Genomic DNA, 21,312 nt, shown 5'->3' on the forward strand with positions numbered 1-21,312 from the left:
ACATACTTTGAATTACAATGTATCACTTTGAATTACAACGTATCCCTTTGGCGGGATCTTCACGGTGGGAAAGAGGGTATATTGACTTCTGGAACCAGCAACGAGCCACTGAAATATCACGATCCACGTTAATAATCGCAATGAACTCCAAACAATCATTTAGTAATAGTATTCCAACCTACAGAATCTAGTGCCAGTCACTTGTAAGTAATTTCTAAATTCATTGCATGGCAAATAAAAGTTACTTTCGTTTATTGAGTCTAATAACTGAACCAAGTCTAGACTTTCAGGACATTTATTTAGAGTTTTTAGCTGCTATGTGCTTGCATGTCAACAGTGTCAGCCAGGTGCTCATAACTATTGTGTTTTTTTACATTCATTGTTGAATCACAAAATGACCTCTGTAAACTAGTCTGCTAGCCAATTTGTGCATCCTATCGAACCCTAGTGTTTAATGAATGTGAGGAGATGAGCTCACCACTTTCAATGTTGGGGAAAAACCGACAGCTTCCTCTTCCTGGGCCCATGAATCATCAAGGGTATGTTCGAGAGAAAACAAAGTGGATCTTTTCCAAGACAAAAAGTATTGCAATTAGATGGATGTCCGTGTTTATTTGCGTTACTGATGATTGCTAATTTTGCTCAAATAAGAGATGAGTGCCTTTCAAGGAGAATCCATTTGCAGCTATGGAATTAAGGTATTTAAAAGCAGATTATTTTCTAGAGCAGATCGCCAGGGGGACAGAACATATTACAAGTCATTTGAAGACTGCAAATTGATGTCACGACTCCTACCGAAGGTGGTTCCCCTTCCTATTCGGGTGGCGCTCGGCTGTCGTCGTCACCGGCCTACTAGCTGCCACTGATCCTTTCCCCCTTTCTGTTGATTGGTTTCACCTGTTTTGTGTTTAGGCTGATTAGTCGGGCTATAATTACCAGGAGGCCCGCCTGCTCTTTGTGCGGGATTGTTTTGTGTGACTTGTGTGCACGAATGAGGTTTACGTGTTTCCCATTTCGTGGGGTTTTGCTGGACTGTTTAAGACCCCGTGTTTGGGGCATTTGGTTTGTGTGCATCCTGTGTTTCGTGGGGTGGCTTATGTTCGGCGTTAGTGCATTAAATAGCACTCCCCTGAACTCTCTGCTTCCTGCGCCTGACTTCGCACCCACTACACCCAGATCGTTACAGAATCCCGCACCTTTTAATGGAGTCAGCAGGAGCAACTGCCAACCCCCTTCAATCGATGGAGGAACGTGTCCTCCATCATACCACCGTCCTCCATCGGATAGGATCGGCGATGGATCAGATGATGGAGAGAATGGACCGATGGGAGAGGAGTGGTCTCCTCTCTGCACCTCCGGTTCCTCCGACGAGTCCACCTTCTCCTCCCTCCTCCCTTTCCTACCTGACGGTTCGTGCCCTGGAGTGGGACAACGCGGTCTGGAATGGTCCAGACTCGGCGAAGGAGCACTACCCAGAATTCACCCGCAGCTTTCGTGCCGTATTTGACCACCCTCCAGAGGGCCGAGAGGCGGGTGAGCGACAATTCCATCTTAGGCAGGAGAAGAGGAGCGCGCAGGATTTCGCACTGGAGTTCCGGACCTTGGCCGCTGGGGCTGGGTGGACTGACAGGGCCCTGATAGACCACTACCGGTGTCGTCTCCGGGAGGACGTCCACAGGGAGCTAGCATGTCCGCATGCCACTCTCTCCCTCAACGGACTAATAGACATTAGGCACATCGGCTGGACAATCTGCTGGCTTCCCGCGGGCATTAGGAGAGGGTCCTGTCTGTTCCACCACCTAGCACTCCCGCTCCCCTTCCTATGGAGTTAGGGGGGGCCGTGCCGAGGGTTACCGGAGGAGGAGGCTCCTACTGCACCAGCTGTGGTCGGAGAGAACACATGGCCGACCGGTGCTGGGGGAGCCCGTCTGGGAGTCGAGAGGGCAGGCTTCTCGGTCACCCCAGGTGAGTCTGCACCAAACTCACCCAGAACCCCCTGTTGGTCAGGGAGGCCAGGGAGGCCACGGTTCCACTGGACATGGTAATGCAGGGGAATCATAAGGAGCGGATTAGTCTCTTCATTATCTATTCACCTGTGTTTCCAGTGGTGCTGGGGGTTCCCTGGCTGGCTAGTCACAATCCTAGGATTTCGTGGAGACAGGGGGTTCTCCAGGGGTGGTCAGAGGAGTGTTCATAGAGTTTCCTTTGGTGCCACGTCGGTGGAGAGTCCAGACCAGGTTTCCACTGTGCGCATTCCCCCTGAATATGCCGATTTGGCTATCGCTTTCTGTAAGAAGAGGGCGACTAAATTACCACCTCATCGACAGGGGGATTGTGCGACAAATCTCCAGGTAAACTCTGTGTTTCCCAGGAGTCACGTGTACTCATTGTCACAGGAGGAGACGTTGGCTATGGAGACATACGTCATGGAATCTCTGGGACAGGGGTACATTCGGCCCTCCATTTCACCCATCTCCTCAAATTTCTTTTTTGTGAAGAAAAAGGAGGGAGGTCTGCGTCTGTGCATTGATTATAGAGGTCTAAATGCCATCACGGTGGGGTTTAGTTACCCGCTACAGCGGTGGAATCATTTCACGGAGCACGGTTTTTCACAAAACTGGACCTCAGGAGCACGTATAATCTGGTGTGTATCCGGGATAGAGACGAATGGAAAATCGCGTTTAGTACCACATCGGGCCATTATGAGTACCTCGTCATGCCGTATGGGTTAAAGAATTCTCCAGCCGTCTTTCAATCCTTTGTAGACAAGATTCTCAGGGACCTGCACGGGCAGGGCGTATTTGTCTATATCAATGATATTCTGATCTATTCCGCCACCCGCGCCGCGCATGTGTCTCTGGTGCGCAAGGTGCTTGGTAGACTGCTGGAGCATGACCTATACGTCAAGGCTTAGAAGTGTGTGTTCTCCAAACGAGCCGTTTCCTTCCTGGATTATCTTATTTCCACCTCGGGGGTGGTGATGGAGTATGACCGCATTAAGGCCGTGCGTAATTGGCCGACTCCAACCACGGTGAAGGAAGTGCAGTGGTTCTTAGGGTTCGCCAATTACTACCGGAGGTTTATCCGGGGTTTTGGCCAGGTAGCGGTCCCCATTACCTCACTGTTGAAGGGGGGACCGGTGCGTTTGAGGTGGTCGGCAGAGGCTGACAGTCTTCAATAGGTTGAAGGCGCTGTTCACAGATGCCCCCGTGTTTTGGCGCACCCGGACCCCTCTTTAGCATTCATAGTGGAGGTGGACATGTCCGAGGCTGGGGTGGGTGCCGTGCTACCACAGCGCTCGGGTACGCCACCGAAACTCCGCCCCTGCGCTTTCTTTTTCGCGGAAGCTCAGTCCGGCGGAGTGTAACTATGATGTGGGGGACTGGGAGTTGTTAGCGGTGGTAAAGGCCCTGAGGGTGTGGAGACACTAGCTTGAGGGGGCTAGGCACCCTATTCTCATCTGGACCGACCACCAGAATCTGGAGTATATCCGGGCAGCTAGGAGACTGAATCCACGTCAGGCAAGGTGGGCCATGTTCTTCACCCGATTCAGGTTCACCCTGTCTTATAGACCAGGCTCCCTGAACACGAAGGCCGTCGCGCTGTCTCGTCTCCATGACACGGAGGATCGGCCCACCGATCCTACTCCCATCCTTCCAGCCTCAAGGCTGGTGGCACCAGTGGTATGGGAGGTGGACTCAGACATCGAGCGGGCGTTACGGGTGGAACCTGCGCCTCCTCAGTTTCCGACTGGTCGGAAGTACGTGCCGCTTGGTGTCCGTGATCAACTGATTCGGTGGGCTCACACCCTACCCTCTTCGGGTCATCCTGGTGTGGCGAGGACAGTGCGGGGTCTCAGGGGGAAGTATTGGTGGCCCACCTTGGCAAGGGACGTTAGGTTCTATGTCTCTTCCTGTTCAGTGTGCACCCAGAGTAAGGCTCCTAGGCACCTTACTAGGAAGTTACAGTCCCTCCCTGTTCCACAAAGGCCATGGTCTCACTTGTCAGTGGATTTCGGTTTTCTAAGTCCTGCCGTCTCCTCCCATTGCCCGGTCTCCCTACAGCCCTCCACCCCCTCTGGACATCGAGGGGTCCCCGGCGTACACGATACGTGCCATTCTGGACTCGAGACGCCGGGTGAGGGGCCTGCAGTACCTCGTTGACTGGGAGGGGTACGGCCCGGAGGAGAAGTGCTGGGTACCGGTGGGGGACATCTTGGACCCGTCACTGTTGAGGGATTTCCATCGCCTCCACCCGGAGCGCCCTGCGCCTCGCCCTCCGGGCCGCCCTCGAGGCCAGTGTCGGCAAGCTGCTGGAGCCGCGTGTTGGGGGGGGTACTGTCATGACTACTACCGAAGGTGGCTCCCCTTCCTGTTCTGGTGGCGCTCGGCTGTCGTCGTCACCGGCCTACTAGCTGCCACTGATCCTTTCCCCCCTTTCTGTTGATTGGTTTCACCTGTTTTGTGTTTAGTCTGATTAGTTGGGCTATAATTACCAGGAGGCCCGCCTGCTCTTTGTGCGGGATTGTTTTGTTTGACTTGTGTGCACGAATGAGGTTTACGTGTTTCCCATTTCTTGGGGTTTTGCTGGACTGTTTAAGACCCCGTGTTTGGGGCATTTGGTTTGTGTGCGCCCTGTGTTTCGTGGGGTGGCTTATGTTCGCCGTTAGTGCATTAAATAGCACTCCCCTGAACTCTCTGCTTCCTGCGCCTGACTTCGCACCCACTACACCCAGATTGTTACAATTGACCACAAAAACATATACTATTTTACTAATCATAATCATTTCAAACCGTGCTTACATTTGTCTACGATCACTATGGTGCGTGGGAATACTTTGGAATAGATTTCCAAAATGAAAATCACTAGAGCTGATTTGCTGATGTTTTTAGTCGTTTATGACCAATAACAAAAATGTAAAAAAAACATTTTAGTATTATTTATTGCTCATAAAACTTGGATGGCCAGATAAAATCACCCACGGGACGAATTCGTCCAGCGGGCCGCCAGTTGGGGAATCCTGCTGTAGTCTAACTATGAGATATCCAATGATTTGAAACCTATGCTGCCTCTGAATATAGTTCTTTAAAAACCTGGTGTTACGAATCCCTTTTGGCCCGACAGTCTAGGGGGGATGGTAATGAGACCCGCAACATAACTCATGCAATTTATAGTAGTGACAAAGTAAAAGTGAGAACGAAATAACCACGACAACTGAAATCTACCGTCAAACAAAGGAAAAGCAACTCCTTTTGTATGTTTCTTTGATGTCCTTGCAACTTGCCCTGTGACCGAAAAATTCACAACCACAACCAACGTCACATCCGTCATGTTCAAAATAAGTGCAGTGAGCACATACAATTTAGATAACACTGGAAATCTCATGCGTGGTTGTTAGATTAGTATGTTGTGTGCATGGACAGCACAAACAAGTGTCTCGTTTTCCTACTACAGCACTGTGGTCACAAATGTTGGTTTCAAAAAAAGCCAGCTTGGGTTTCTGATAATGTACAGTAACATTGAATCAGAGTGTTCTCAGAATCAGTAACAATGTATGCATCACTGTACCTAAGACGCTTTGGAGAAAAAAAACATCTGCCGAGTGTCGTACAGTAGCCTTTATTATACAGGTATTACGCTGCCTGATCTGGTGAATTCTGACTGAACCCTCCAGGTGCACCCCTTAGTGATTTTGAGCTAATGCCCTCCATGATACAGAGGCTGACCCTGCTGGAGAACAAGGTAAAGACCCAAGCCCTGGACGTTGACCACAAGGGGAGCCAAGTACGACACACCTTCAGACATAGAAATGACATTGTACATTACATTTGAGTCATTTAGCACACGCTTAATGGGAAAACGATGGGAAAACCTGTAACAACACTGCATCCAGCTTCTGTGAACACCTCCAGCAAGACGAGGGTTTTGGTTAGATCTGAAATCGACCTCAACCACATCGACCTCTGTGATCCTCCGCAACACCCAATCAAAAGCATGCATTTTAAAGGAAAGCTCAACCACAGAATGCTGATGAAGTTGTACATACAGGATGCCTGTCATACAAGTGTTAAGTCTACACATATTCCTGCTACAGCATGTGTGAGCAGTAGCTAAATGTTTTCTACACAAAATCTACCAAATGTGTGAATGTGTGGATGTTGCATCGGTATTCCATAGTTGACCTTTGTTCCTTATAGTTTGCTTGACAAGAGACTCCTTATACTATAGTTTGTATAAGAGACTTCTCATATTTTGAATGACAAGATATTTATTATAGTTTGTATGATGAGGTAATAAGAGACCTCCTCAAACAGCAACATATTTTCCAAAGTTGTGCTGTCGAGTTGAAAACAGACCGTGTTTGGGAGTAGTTCCACTGTCATTAAAATAGTCATGTACCTACATTTTGCAGTACATTTGATGGCAGTTTGCCGAAATTCAAATCTTCGTAGTCTTTTCAGTAGTTAATTACTTTTTTGCCATGTAGCAGTGTAAGTAACTACTGCAACTACTCATGAAATGTTTCGCCAAAAGAATATACAGCATACAGCGCATTCAGAAAGTATTCAGACCCCTTGACTTTTTCCACATTTTGTTACGTTACAGCCTTATTCAAAAATGTATTAAATTGTTTTTTTGTCATCAATCTACACACAATACCCCATAAAGACAAAGCAAAAACTGTTTTTTTGAAATGTTTGTAGAAAATACTTTATTTACATACGTATTCAGACCTTTTGCTATGAGACTCGAAGTTGAGCTCAGGTACATCCAGTTTCCATTGATCATCCTTGAGATGTTTCTACAACTTGATTGGAGTCCCCCTGTGGTAAATTCAAATGATTGGACATGATTTGGAAAGGCACACACCTGTCTATATAAGCTCCCACAGTTGACAGTGCATGTCAGAGCAAAACCCATGTCATGAGGTTAAAGGAATTGTCCGTAGAGCTCCGAGACAGGATTGTGTCGAGGCACAGATCTGGGGAGGGGTATCAAAAAATGTCTGCAGCATTGGAGGTCCCCAAGAACACAGTGGTCTCCATCATTCTTAAATGGAAGAAGTTTGGAACCACCAAGACTCTTCCTAGAGCTGGCCGCCCGGCCAAACGTTGGAGAAGGGCCTTGGTCAGGGAGGTGCCAAGAACCCGATAATCACTCTTGAACTCTTTAGCCTGAAAGTCTAACATCACGTATGGAGGAAACCTGGCACCATCCCTACGGTGAAGCATGGTGGTGGCAGCATCATACTGTGGGGATGTTTTCAGTGGCAGGGACTGGGAGACTAGTCAGGATCGAGGGAAAGATGAACGGAGCAGAGAGATCCTTGATGAAAACCTGCACCAGAGCGCTCAGGACCTCAGACTGGGGCGAGTGTTCACCTTCCAACAGGACAACAAACCTAAGCACACAGCCAAGACAATTCAGGAGTGGCTTCGGGACAAGTCTCTGAATGTCCTTGAGTGGCCCAGCCAGAGCCCGGACTTAAACCTGATCTAACGTCTCTGGAGAGACCTGAAAACATCTGTGCAGTGACGCTCCCCATCCAACCTGACAGAGCTTCAGAGGATCTGCGGAGAAGAATGGGAGAAACTCCCCAAATACAGGTGTGCCAAGCTTGTAGCGTCATACCCAAGAAGACTCGAGGCTGTAATCGCTGCCAATGGTGCTTCAACAAAGTACTGAGTAAAGGGTCTGAATACTTATGTAAATGTGATATATTTTTTTATACATTTTCTACAATTTCTAAAAACCTGTTTTTGCTTTTTAATTATGCGGTTTTGTGTGTAGATTGATGAGGGGAGGAAAAAAAGCAATTTCATCTATTTTAGATTAAGCCTGTAACGTAACAAAACAGGGCAAAAGTTATTTCAGCCTATCGCATATCTCATACAGTTCTAGAACCACAGAGCTCCAGTCACAGCACACGTAGATCTAGTATTTGTATATTTATAGAATGTAGGCCGATACAGTGTTCTCATCGCCATGGTGATACAATGGAGCAATGTTTTTGTTGCAATGTTTTTTTCGGCCCTCAGCTAACAGTTTGGTACATTGCACAGACATGGATGGGCCGCACTGTACTGAAAGCCGTGGAAGCACTAACCTGTGTCTGTGTGATTCACAATATATCTTAGTCAGTGCTTGTCCAATTTAGACTTGAACTTTTCTACATTCAGTATAACATAGTTATACGTTGAGTTGTGGTGGTTGACTCATCTTTAAGTCTGTTCTAAATAGTTCAGTTCACCTCTTTAACCGATGTCACTGAAAAGTTTTTTTTTTTTTACTCACAGTGGGTTTTTTAACCACCCAGTGGTTTCTGAATGACTATGGCATGATCTGGGTGAGGTGCGGAGAGGAGCTCAACACAACAGGAAGTAAAGGAAGCTGAGCAGACCCAGAGCTCTGAGGGAGGGGTGTGGCAGCCAGGTAAAGAAACCAGGGCGGTATTAAGTGCTGAACCTTATGGTGCAGATAGAAATTAAACCAGGAAAAGCCCATTGAGACCCAGAGTCTCTTTTTCAAGGGAGACCTGGCCAAGAAGGCAGCAACAATCAATACATTACAAAATTAAAACATACAACAATACAGTGATCCAGGCAACAAAAAAAGCATTTACACTCCTCCGTAACAGAGTCTCCCGTCAATATTTGAAACTCATTCAGTGGCACTAACATATCTAGATGAAACATGGATTGTAGATGAATCCATCCGTCTGGGGCACAAGAAGAGAAGGTAGTCTTGCCTAATACTGTGCATGTCCTGGGGACTTTAAGTAGCAACCACCTAGCAGACCGGGTATGATAACTGCTGGTGGTGAAGTAGACCAGACTACAGAGGTAAAGGAGTTCACCCAAAAGGGCTTTGTAGATGAACACATACAGTACAAATGTATCTTTCTGCGCATATAAAGTGAGGTCCAACCTACCATTTGGTACAATGTGCAATGAGTGAGTGACTTGGCATTTGTAATAAAGCGCAAGGATGCATGATAAACAGAGTCCAGTCTCTGTAAGACAGAGGTGGTTGCATGATAAAGAGAGTCCAGTCTCTGCAAGACGGAGGAGGCTGCATGATAAACAGAGTCCAGTCTCTGTAAGACAGAGGTGGTTGCATGCATATACAACAAGTCACCATAATCAATTACAGAGAGAAAAGTGGCCTGAACAAGCTTCTTTCTAGACTTAAGCGGGAAGCAAGCCTTATTACAAAAATAAAAACCCAATTTCAATATAAGCTTTGTCACAAGATTATCCACATGAACTTTAAAGGACAACTTGTCATCCAACCAAATACCTAGGTATTTGTAGGATGACACTTTTTCAATGGGTAAGCCACCAGATGTGACAACGCTAACATTCTCTGGCAGAGTTCTAGCTCTGGTAAAGGTCATGAATTGAGTTTTTTGTACATTCAAGACCAGTTTGAGACCATAAAGGGAAGCCTGCAGTGACTGAAAAGCAGTTAATAGAGCTGCTAAGATGTCCCTATTCTGACAATCATATTCCTTCTACATGATACATTTCTATCTGAACACGCTGCAACAGTACACCCTCTTCTTAACAGGCAGCCCCAGTACTCAGTAACCCACTAATCCTCACCTTAGGCCTGACTTTCAATATACACGTGAAGTGAAACCTAATCAAATCACATCTTCAAACTGTCATTTCCAACCGTACAAAGCAGTAGCCAAACAACCCCCGAAGAGTGGTTTCTGTCACGACTTTGATGTTCTTTCAATGCAGCAGTAAAGTTTCACAGAGCTGTGCTCGTGTGATGCCCGGATGGTTTTCAAACAGAACGTCTTCAAGTATGCATTCACTTACTATGGTGGCCTGTGTTTTGCAGAGACCTCTGTGGCCAGGAGAAACGTTTAGATGAACTTTGACCTGGTGCTCCAGAACATTCAGCAGTAGAACATACTGGCTGGGGAGAGAGAGTCCTTCGTCAGGGTCACGTCCAGAGGGGCACAGCTGGCCCAGCAGCACCTCCTTCCACTAAGGCTCTACAGCAATGGCATCCTCATGTTCAATGGGCCCTTCCGCTCTTACCAGGAAGCCAGCACACAGGTACAGACAGAGACTGTATAGGGAATACTCTCTACACTCTAACTGGCTAGTCAGTACATAGTCTCAGCACCCAGAACCAAATCAGCTACTGTTAAGGCTATTACGAGAGAGTACAACATACCTAGACCAGGCACTGAAGCAGACAAGATATTTGAACCAGGCATGGCTTTAGATACATTTTCACTGAAGATTCTTTGATTTAAATGTTTCCATATATTGACTCTCTCTCAGATTGTAGCGGACAGAATAACTAAGTACAGAAAGCTCCGTTTGTATCTCAGTCCAATGTGTCTGACACCCTGCCGCTCATGACTTTACAGCAGTGCATGCAAGACCTGATGCACGGATACTTCCCTTCTGACCTACAGGACAGGTTTGCAGGTGGGGTGCCCTTTCGGGTGTGTGTGTGCTTTGTGTGCATGCGTGGATTTCAAATGTGCTTACGGTAGGAAAACGGACTACATGGACAATGTATTTCCTGTTTGTTATGTGGTGAGTAGTGGCACGTCGTCTTTTGGTGTACACAGGTTCACGACAGGTGAGAGGAGGAGTTCCAAGAGAGGCGACCGTGGGCTGAGTTCCCTGGGATGGGGCAGGCTGTTGTTGGATGCACAGAGGGGGAGAAATCAACAGACAGACTAGAACACGCGTACTGTGCCGTCTCCCAGATACCCGGTTGGTCCCCTCTGTATCCTTCAATTTGTTCCTGAAAACATGTGCTACACTTTACAATCTAGTTGAACCAACTGCAGGGGTGGAATCTCAATTGTGTTTTTTGGATTCCTCGACTCCTCTCTCCTTGTCTCCTCCTGAAGATGCATGAGATGGGAAGAAACCTTGGATCTTCTTTGAGGAGGCGAGGGGAGGGGACGCAAGGAATCAGTGAAATAATTTAATGTCATACTTGAAGTTGGTTCAACTATATGCATGCCACTTGAGATTCACCCCAAGACTATTTTGCTCTGACTTGAACATTGAGTTAGCCACAGGCAGAACACTGACAATGGACCAATTGCTGAACAGGCTGCCCAAAGTGTTGGTGAAGGCTGGTAGAGTGATTGACATCAGGGACTCAGTGAAAGCCAGTCTACAGGTGAGACTGAGATCTGTTGCATGTTTCTGCTGATACCTGTAGATGATGAATGCGAGTATACTATACGTTAGTACATGCCTGTGTCTTGTGTTTAGGGCTCTTCTGATGCTCCAAACAGCCATGCGGTGACCCTCATAGACATACCAGTGCTACAGGCCTTGAAAGAGAGGTATGCAGGTGTCTAGAACTATGCACAATACTTTCACTTCCACCACTAGGGGGCCTTGTGGGACCTTGTGACAGAGGAGACCCTGGAAGAGGGACACACATTTGCTAATGTGGGTGATGAACCTGTTGTCTCCTACTCTAACTTAGGTTGGAGTTGCATGAGACTGACCCCCCCCCCCCCCCCCCCCCCCCCCCAAAACTCGGCCCGTGATGTCACCACACTGAGGGTAAAGTCAGAGGATGGCGAGCACACTTACATCATGAAGATGCACTTCTCAGAGACCATAGGTCACCTGCACCACTATCTGGACAAGCACAGGTGGGTTGGGAGCCATTACCACAAAATGCTGTGCAGAGTATTTTGCCCAGGAAGTCCATCAGGTTCACAGTACTTCATCTTAGTCACAGTGACTTTTGGGTCATGTTAATCTCGGACACCCAGAACTAAAATCTTGCATACCGCAAAAATGGAAGAGGCAAATGGAAGAGGGAGAAGGTAAGGAACTTGTCTGTCGACCCTGCATTAACAACCAAAATAGGTTCAAGAAAATTGTGATATATAAAAAAGTATACCAGTTTCATTTAAGGACCAAAAAATTGACAGCTGTGCCATACAGATTGCAAAATAGTTGCGAAGAGATTTTCAATGTACCAGGCACATGGTTTATGAACTGATACACAAAACGACACCGGATTCAAAACTTAATAGTTTTTCAATTTAAATTATACAAAATTCTTGCAACCAATATAATGTTATATACAGTGCCTTCTGAAAGTATTCAGACCCCTTGACTTTTTCCACATTTTGTTACATTACAGCCTTATTCTAAAATGGAATAATAAATAAAAAATGTACACACAAATACCCCCATAAAGTAAAAATAGGTTTTTCTAAAGTTTTGCAAATGTATTAAAAATATAAGTATTCAGACCCTTTGCAATAAGACTCAAAGTTGAGCTGAGGTTCATCCTGTTTCAATTGATCACCGTTGAGATGTTACTACAACTTGATTGGACATGATTTGTAAAGGCACACACCTGTCTATATAAGGTCCCACAGTTGACAGTGCATGTCAGGGCATAAACCAAGCCAAAAACATTTCTGCAGCATTGAAGGTCCCCAAGAACACAGTGGCCTCCATCATTCTTAAATGGAAGAAGTTTGGAACCACCAAGACTCTTCCTAGAGCTGGCCGCTTGGCCAAACTGAGCAATTGTGGGAGAAGGGCCTTGGTCAGGGAGGTGACCAAGAACCCGATGGTCACTGAAGGAGCTCCAGAGATCCTCTGTGGAGTTGGGAGAATCTTCCATAAGGACAACCATCTCTGCAGCACTCCACCTATCAGGCCTTTATGGTAGAGTGGCCAGGCGGAAGCCACTCCTCAGTAGAACGCACATGACAGCCCGCTTGGAGTTTGCCAAAAGGCACCTAAAGACTACATGAGAAACAAGATTCTTTGGTCTGATGAAAGCAAGATTCAACTCTTTGGCATGAATGCCAAGCATCACGTCTGGATGAAACCTGGCACCATCCAAGCATGCTGGTGGCAGCATCATTCTGTGGGGGTGTTTTTCAGTGGCAAGGACTGGGAGACTAGTCAGGATCGAGGGAAAGATGAACAAAGCAAACTACAGAGAGATCCTTGATGAAAACCTGCTCCAGAGAGCTCAGGACCTCAGACTGGGGCGAAAGTTCACCTTCCAACAGGAAAACGACACTAAGCACACAGCCAAGACAATGCAGGAGTGGCTTCGGGACAAATCTCTGAATGTCCTTGAGTGGTCAGCCAGAGCCCGGATTTAAACCCGATCGAACATCTCTGGAGAGACCTGAAAATAGCTGTGCAGCAATGCTCCCCATCCATCCTGACAGAGCTTGAGAGGATCTGCAGAGAAAAATAGGAGAAACTCCCCAAATATAGGTGTGTCGTCATACCCAAGAATACTCAAGAATGTAATTGCTGCCAAAGGTGCTTCAACAAAGTACTGAGTAAAGGGTCTGAATACTTATGTAAATGTGACATGTTTCTTTTTCATAAATTAGCAAACATTTCGAAACCAGTTTTTGCTTTGTCATTATGGGGTATTGTGTTGAGATTGATGAGGGGGAAAAAACAATTAAATCAATTTTAGAATAAGGCTGTAACATAACAAAATGTGGATAAAGGTCTAGGGGGTCCGAAGCCACTGTATATGATGGTTGTATCAACCATCCCAGCTCGTCAGATTTTGCTGCGAAGAGACATAATCATTACATCATTTGTTTTGGTACTGGCCATATGTAGCTTGTTTTTGGTCGCAGGTTCAGGAATTTACAGTCGTATGAAAAAGTTTGGGCATCCCTGACAATTTCCATTTATAAATAATTGGGTGTTTGGATCAGCAATTTAATTTTAATCTATCAAATAACTGATGGACACAGTAATATTTCAGTAGTGAAATTGGGTTTATTGGATTAACAGAAAATGTAAAATATTCATCAAAACAAAATTAGACAGGTGCATAAATGTGGGCACCCCAATAGAAAAATCACATCAATATTTAGTAGAGCCTCCTTTTGCTAAAATAACAGCCTCTAGACGCTTCCCATCGCCTCTAATGAGTGTCTGGACTCTGGGTGAAGGTATTTTGGACCATTCCTCCTTACAAAACATCTCCAGTTCAGTTAGGTTTGATGGTTGCCGAGCATGGACAGCCCGCTTCAAATCATCCCACAGATTCTCAATGATATTCAGGTCTGGGGACTGGGATGGCCATTCCAGAACATTGTACTTTTTCCTCTGAATAAATGCCTGGGTAGATTTTGAGCAGTGTTTTGGGTCGTTGTCTTGTTGAAATATCCAGCCCTGGCGTAACTTCAACTTTGTGACTGATTCTTCAACATTATTCCCAAGAATCTGCTGATATTGAGTGGAATCCATGCAACCCTCATCTTTAACAAGATTCCCAGTACCGGCACTGGCCACACAGCCCCACAGCATGATGGAACCCCCACCAAATTTTACTGTGGGTAGCAAGTGTTTTTCTTGGAACGCTGTGTTCTTTTGCCGCCATGCATAACGTCCCTTGTTATGACCAAATAACTCAATCTTTGTTTCAACAGTCCACAGCACCTTATTCCAAAATGAATCTGGCTTGTCCAAATGTGTGTTTGCATACCTCAAGCGACTCTGTTTGTGGCGTGTGTGCAGAAAAGGCTTCTTCCGCATCACTCTCCCATACAGCTTCTCCTTGTGCAAAGTGCGCTGAATTGTTGAACAATGCAGTGACACCATCGGCAGCAAGATGATGTTGTAGGTCTTTGAAGGTGGTCTGTGGGCTGTTTTTGACTGTTCTCACCATCCTTCGCCTCTCTGAGATTTTACTTGGCCTGACACTTCTGGCCTTAACAAGAACTGTGCCTGTGGTCTTCCATTTCCTCACTATGTTCCTCACAGTGGACACTGACAATTGTTTACTCCATGTGTAACTCTGTTGTCTGTTCACACTGCTATGCTTTATCTTGGCCAGGTCGCAGTTGCAAATGAGAACTTGTTCTCAACTAGCCTGCCTACCTGGTTAAATAAAGGTGAAATAAAAAATTAAAATAAAATAAATAAATCTCTGCGATAGCTTTTTGTAGCCTTCCTCTAAACCATAATGTTAAACAATCTTTGTTTTCAGGTCATTTGAGAGTTGTTTTGAGGCCCCCATGTTGCCACTCTTCAGAGGAGAGTCAAAGAGAACAACTTGCAATTGGCCACCTTAAATACCCTTTCTCATGATTGGATGCACTAGTCTATGAAGTTCAAGGCTTAATGAGCTCACCAAACCAATTGTGTGTTCCAATTAATCAGTGCTAAGTAGTTACAGGTATTCAAATCAACAGAATGACAAGGGTGCCCACATTTTTGCAAAGCCTATTTTTCACATCTGATTTAATTTCATACAACTTAATATTGCTACACTAAAAATATTTTGCTGGACAATACCCCAGTACTCAGCTTTTATTAGAAAATTAATGGCATGCCACGGTGATCATTTTCTGTGATGACAGAGTAAATTATTATGCAGCCTCAGAGGGATGCCCGAAATGTTCATACGACTGTACCTGGTGTTAACTCTGCAAATAGCACTACTGGGTGAACTGAAAAGTCATTGACAATCGATCATTGTATAAAATAATACTCTTAGCAAAAATGTTTCTCTTTGATTTACAATCTGTGGAAACTATGAGAATAGAAAGGTTCAGAACTTTTTTGAAACGTCACAGCACAGTTGAAAAATATATGGCAAATAGAAATCAAAACTAGATGGTGCTCAAATATTTATATTGGGAGGGGTTGAGGGTAGCTGAATGGTGGGACTAAAAATAACACCAAAAAAACAAGAAAACTAATGTTAAATATACTGTGTCCGTAAAATGTATATACAGTGCCTTGCGAAAGTATTCGTCCCCCTTGAACTTTGCGACCTTTTGCCACATTTCAGGCTTCAAACATAAAGATATAAAACTGTATTTTTTTGTAAAGAATCAACAACAAGTGGGACATAATCATGGAGTGGAACGACATGATGGAACGACGATATTTCAAACTTTTTTAACAAATCAAAAACTGAAAAATTGGGCGTGCAAAATTATTCAGCCCCCTTAAGTTAATACTTTGTAGCGCCACCTTTTGCTGCGATTACAGCTGTAAGTCGCTTGGGGTATGTCTCTATCAGTTTTGCACATCGAGAGACTGACATTTTTTCCCATTCCTCCTTGCAAAAAAGCTTGAGCTCAGTGAGGTTGGATGGAGAGCATTTGTGAACAGCAGTTTTCAGTTCTTTCCACAGATTCTCGATTGGATTCAGGTCTGGACTTTGACTTGGCCATTCTAACACCTGGATATGTTTATTTTTGAACCATTCCATTGTAGATTTTGCTTTATGTTTTGGATCATTGTCTTGTTGGAAGACAAATCTCCATCCCAGTCTCAGGTCTTTTGCAGACTCCATCAGGTTTTCTTCCAGAATGGTCCTGTATTTGGCTCCATCCATCTTCCCATCAATTTTAACCATCTTCCCTGTCCCTGCTGAAGAAAAGCAGGCCCAAACCATGATGCTGCCACCACCATGTTTGACAGTGGGGATGGTGTGTTCAGGGTGATGAGCTGTGTTGCTTTTACGCCAAACATAACGTTTTGCATTGTTGCCAAAAAGTTCAATTTTGGTTTCATCTGACCAGAGCACCTTCTTCCACATGTTTGGTGTGTCTCCCAGGTGGCTTGTGTAACACTTTAACTGACACTTTTTATGGATATCTTTAAGAAATGGCTTTCTTCTTGCCACTCTTCCATAAAGGCCAGATTTGTGCAATATACGACTGATTGTTGTCCTATGGACAGAGTCTCCCACCTCAGCTGTAGATCTCTGCAGTTCATCCAGAGTGATCATGGGCCTCTTGGCTGCATCTCTGATCAGTCTTCTCCTTGTATGAGCTGAAAGTTTAGAGGGACGGCCAGGTCTTGGTAGATTTGCAGTGGTCTGATACTCCTTCCATTTCAATATTATCGCTTGCACAGTGCTCCTTGGGATGTTTAAAGCTTGGGAAATATTTTTGTATCCAAATCCGGCTTTAAACTTCTTCACAACAGTATCTCGGACCTGCCTGGTGTGTTCCTTGTTCTTCATGATGCTCTCTGCGCTTTTAACGGACCTCTGAGACTATCACAGTGCAGGTGCATTTATACGGAGACTTGATTACACACAGGTGGATTGTATTTATCATCACTAGTCATTTAGGTCAACATTGGATCATTCAGAGATCCTCACTGAACTTCTGGAGAGAGTTTGCTGCACTGAAAGTAAAGGGGCTGAATAATTTTGCACGCCCAATTTTTACGTTTTTGATTTGTTAAAAAAGTTTGAAATATCCAATAAATGTCGTTCCACTTCATGATTGTGTCCCACTTGTTGTTGATTCTTCACAAAGAAATACAGTTTTATATCTTTATGTTTGAAGCCTGAAATGTGGCAAAAGGTTGCAAAGTTCAAGGGGGCCGAATACTTTCGCAAGGCACTGTAGGTTCAGAATTTTTGTGAAACATAACAGCACAGTTGAAAATATACAGTATCAGTCAAAAGTTTGGACACACCTACAGTTGAAGTCGGAAGTTTACATACACCTCATCTAAATATTTTTAAATTCAGTTTTCACAATTCCTGACATTTAATCCTAATAAAAATCCTCTGTTTTAAGTCAGTTAGGTCAGTTAAGAATGCGAAATGTCAGAATAATAGTAGAGTGATTTTTTTCAGCTTTTATTTATTTAATCACATTCCAAGTTGGTCAGAAGTTTACATACACTCAATTAGTGTTTGGTAGCATGGCCTTTAAATTGTTTAACTTGGGTCAAACGGTTCAGGTAGCCTTCCACAAGCTTCCCACAATAAGTTGGGTGAATTTTGGCCTATTCCTCCTGACAGAGCCGGTGTAGCTGAGTCAGGTTTGTAGGCCTCCTTGCTCGCACACGCTTTTTCAGTTCTGCCCACAAATTTTCTATAGGATTGAGGTCAGTGCTTTGTGATGGCCACTCCAATACCTTGACTTTGTTGTCTTTAAGCCATTTTGCCACAACTTTGGAAGTATGCTTTGGGTCATTGTCCATTTGGAAGACCCATTTGAGACCGAGCTTCAACTTCCTGACTGATGTCTTGAGATTTTGCCTCAATATATCCACATAATTTTCCTCCCTCATAATGCCATCTATTTTGTGAACTGCACCAGTAACTCCTGCAGCAAAGCACCCCCACGACATGTTGCTGCCACGCCTGTGCTTCACGGTTGGGATGGTGTTCTTCGGCTTGCAAGCCTCTCACTTTTTCCTCCAAACATAACAATTGTCATTATGGCCAAACAATTCTATTTTTGTTTCATTAGACCAGAGGACATTTCTCCAAAAGGTACAATATGCGCAGTTGCAAATTGGAGTCTGGCTTTTTTATGGCGGTTTTGGAGCAGTGGCTTCTTCCTTGCTGAGCGGCCTTTCAGGTTATGTTGATATAGGACTTGTTTTTACTGTGGATATAGATATAATTGTACCCGTTTTCTCCAGCATCTTCACAAGGTCCTTTGCTGTTGTTCTGTGATTGATTTGAACTTTTCACACCAAAGTATGTTCATCTCTAGGAGACAGAACGCGTATCCTTCCTGAGCGGTATGACGGCTGCGTAGTCCCATGGTGTTCATACTCGCGTACTATTGTTTGTAGAGATGAACGTGGTACCTTCAGGCATTTGGAAATTGCTCCCAAGGATGAACCAGACTTGTGGAGGTCTGCAATTTGTTTTCTGAGGTCTGGGATGATTTATTTTGATTTTCCCATGATGTCAAGCAAAGAGGCACTGAGTTTGAAGGTAGGCCTTGAAATACATCCACAGGTACACCTCCAATTGACTCAAATTATGTCAATTAGCCTATCAGAAGCTTCTAAAGCCATGACATCCTTTTCTGGAATTTTCCAAGCTTTTTAAAGGCACAGTCAACTTAGTGTATGTAAATGTATGACCCACTTGAATTGTGATACAGTGAATTATGAGTGAAATAATCTATCCGTAAACAATTGTTGGTAAAATTACTTGTGCCATGCACAAAGTAGATGTACTAACCGACTTGCCAAAACTAGTTTGTTAACAAGAAATTTTGAAAAACGAGTTTTAAATGACTCCAACCTAAGTGTGTGTAAACTTCCAACTTCAACTGCGTGTATATATATATATATATATATATATATCTATTTATTATTTTATATAGATATTTTTTTATATATATATATATATATATATTTTTTTTATTTTATTTTTTATTTTAAGGATAACATATACAGTACCAGTCAAATGTTAACAAGGGTTTTTCTATATTTGTACTATTTACTACATTATAGAATAATACTGAAGACAACAAAACTATGAAATAACACATATGGAATCATGTAGTAACCAAAAAAGTGTTAAACAAATTCAAATATATTGTAGGTTCTTCAAAGTATCCACACTTTCCCTTGGTGACATCTTTGCACACTCTTGGCATTCTCTAAACCAGCTTCATGAGGCAGTCACCTGGAATGCATTTCAATTAACAGGTGTGCCTTGTTAAAAGTTAATTTGTGGAATTTCTTTCTTAATGCATTGAGCCAATCAGTTGTGTTGTGACAAGGTAAGGGGTATACTTAAGGGGTATACTGAAGATAGCCCTATTTAGTAAAAGACCAAGCCCATATTATGGAAACAACAGCTCAAATGAGCAAAGAGAAATGACATTGCATCATTACTTTAAGACATGAAGGTCAGTCAATATGTAAAATTAAAGAACTTTGAACATTTCTTCAAGTGCAGTCGCAAAAACCATCAAGCGCTATGATGAAACTGGCTCTCATGAGGGCCGCCACAGGAAACGAAGTCCCAGCGTTACCTCTGCTGTAGAGGATAAGTTCATTAGAGTTACCAGCCTCAGAAATTGCAGCCCAAATAAATGCTTCAGAGTTCAAGTAAGAGACACATCTCATCAACTATTCAGATGATCAGGCCTTCATGGTCAAATTGCTGCAAAGAAACCACTACAAAAAGGACACCAATAATAAGGGATTTGCTTGGGCCAAGAAACACAAGCAATGGACATTACTCCAGTGGACATCTGTCCTTTGGTCTCATGAGTCCAATTGAGATTTTTGGTTCAACCGCTATGTCTTTGTGAGACAGAGTAGTTGAACGGATAATCTCTGCTGGTGTGGTTACCACCATGAAGCATGGAGGTGGTGGTGTGATGGTACGGGGATGCTTTGCTGGTGACATTGTCAGTGATTTATTTAGAATTCAAGGCACACAACCAGCATGGCTACCGCAGCATTCTGCAGCGATATGCCATCCATTCTCGTTCACGCTTAGTGGGACTATCATTTGCTTTTCAACAGGACAATGACCCAACACACCTCAAGGTCGTGTAAGGGATTTTTGACCAAGAAGGAGAGCGAAGGAGTGCTGCATCACATGACCTGGCCACCGCAATCACTCGACCTCAACCCAATTTAGATGGTTTGGGATGAGTTGGTCCGCAGAGTGAAGGAAAAGCAGAACAACAAGTTCTCAGCATTTGTGCTTACTCCTTCAATACTGTTGGAATTATTCCAGGTGAAGTTGGTTGAGAGAATGCCAAGTGTGTGCAATGCTGTCATTAACACAAAGGGTACTTTGAAGAATATAAAATATATTTTGATTTGTTTAACACTTTTTCATTATGTGATTTCATAGTTGGTCTTCACTATTATTCTGCAATGTAAAAAATCAAAATAAAGAAACTCTTGAATGAGTAAGTGTCCAAACTTTTGGCTGGTAATGTGTGTATATACATATCTTTTTTTTATTTCAAAGTAAATGTAGACAATTACATTGATTGTGGCTTCTATTTGCAATATTAAAGCTGATCCACCTACTACATTGAAAAAAAAAATATTCTCAGGGGAGACGTGCTAGAAAATGTACCAACGAGGCTAGTGAAGTATCCACTCTTCTAACTGGGGAAATCGCGATTTGTCCAAATGATCAGTGACAATCTGCATACCAGAACTAAGTCACATCCGTCTGTTTGACATGTTATGAAAGCCCAGTCCTGTGCCATCACTATCAACTCTCTCCCTCCTCACAACTTCAGATGCCCCAGCATATGACATCAGTGCGTTCCCACAGCGCTGGTACAGTGAGGACTGACACTCCTCTCCTGTGGGCTCACTCCCAATGCTGCTCTGCTGCTCAGGACTAGGCCAGGCCCACCTCAATGACAGAACAACAATCGCCCTGTTGCTCTCCTCGTGGTTATAAAATACTGTATTGACTTTCATAAGCATGTATATTCAGATCTCATAGGGATGCCACACTAGGGGGTGCCAACACTTACATACAGAACTATCCTTTTCAGGATCATCATGACATGGGAAAAATCCTAATTTCCATAGGAATACT

The 21,312-nt window shown here is 44.2% G+C and overlaps 1 pseudogene; it reads left to right on the top strand.

Annotated features, from left to right (window-relative positions):
* Window positions 1-1,295: 1,295 nt before the first annotated feature.
* LOC118944663 lies at window positions 1,296-21,131 on the top strand (annotated as a pseudogene).
* Window positions 21,132-21,312: the final 181 nt, after the last annotated feature.

This window comes from Oncorhynchus mykiss, chromosome 3, assembly GCF_013265735.2.
Source record: "Oncorhynchus mykiss isolate Arlee chromosome 3, USDA_OmykA_1.1, whole genome shotgun sequence".
Classification (NCBI taxonomy): domain Eukaryota; kingdom Metazoa; phylum Chordata; class Actinopteri; order Salmoniformes; family Salmonidae; genus Oncorhynchus; species Oncorhynchus mykiss.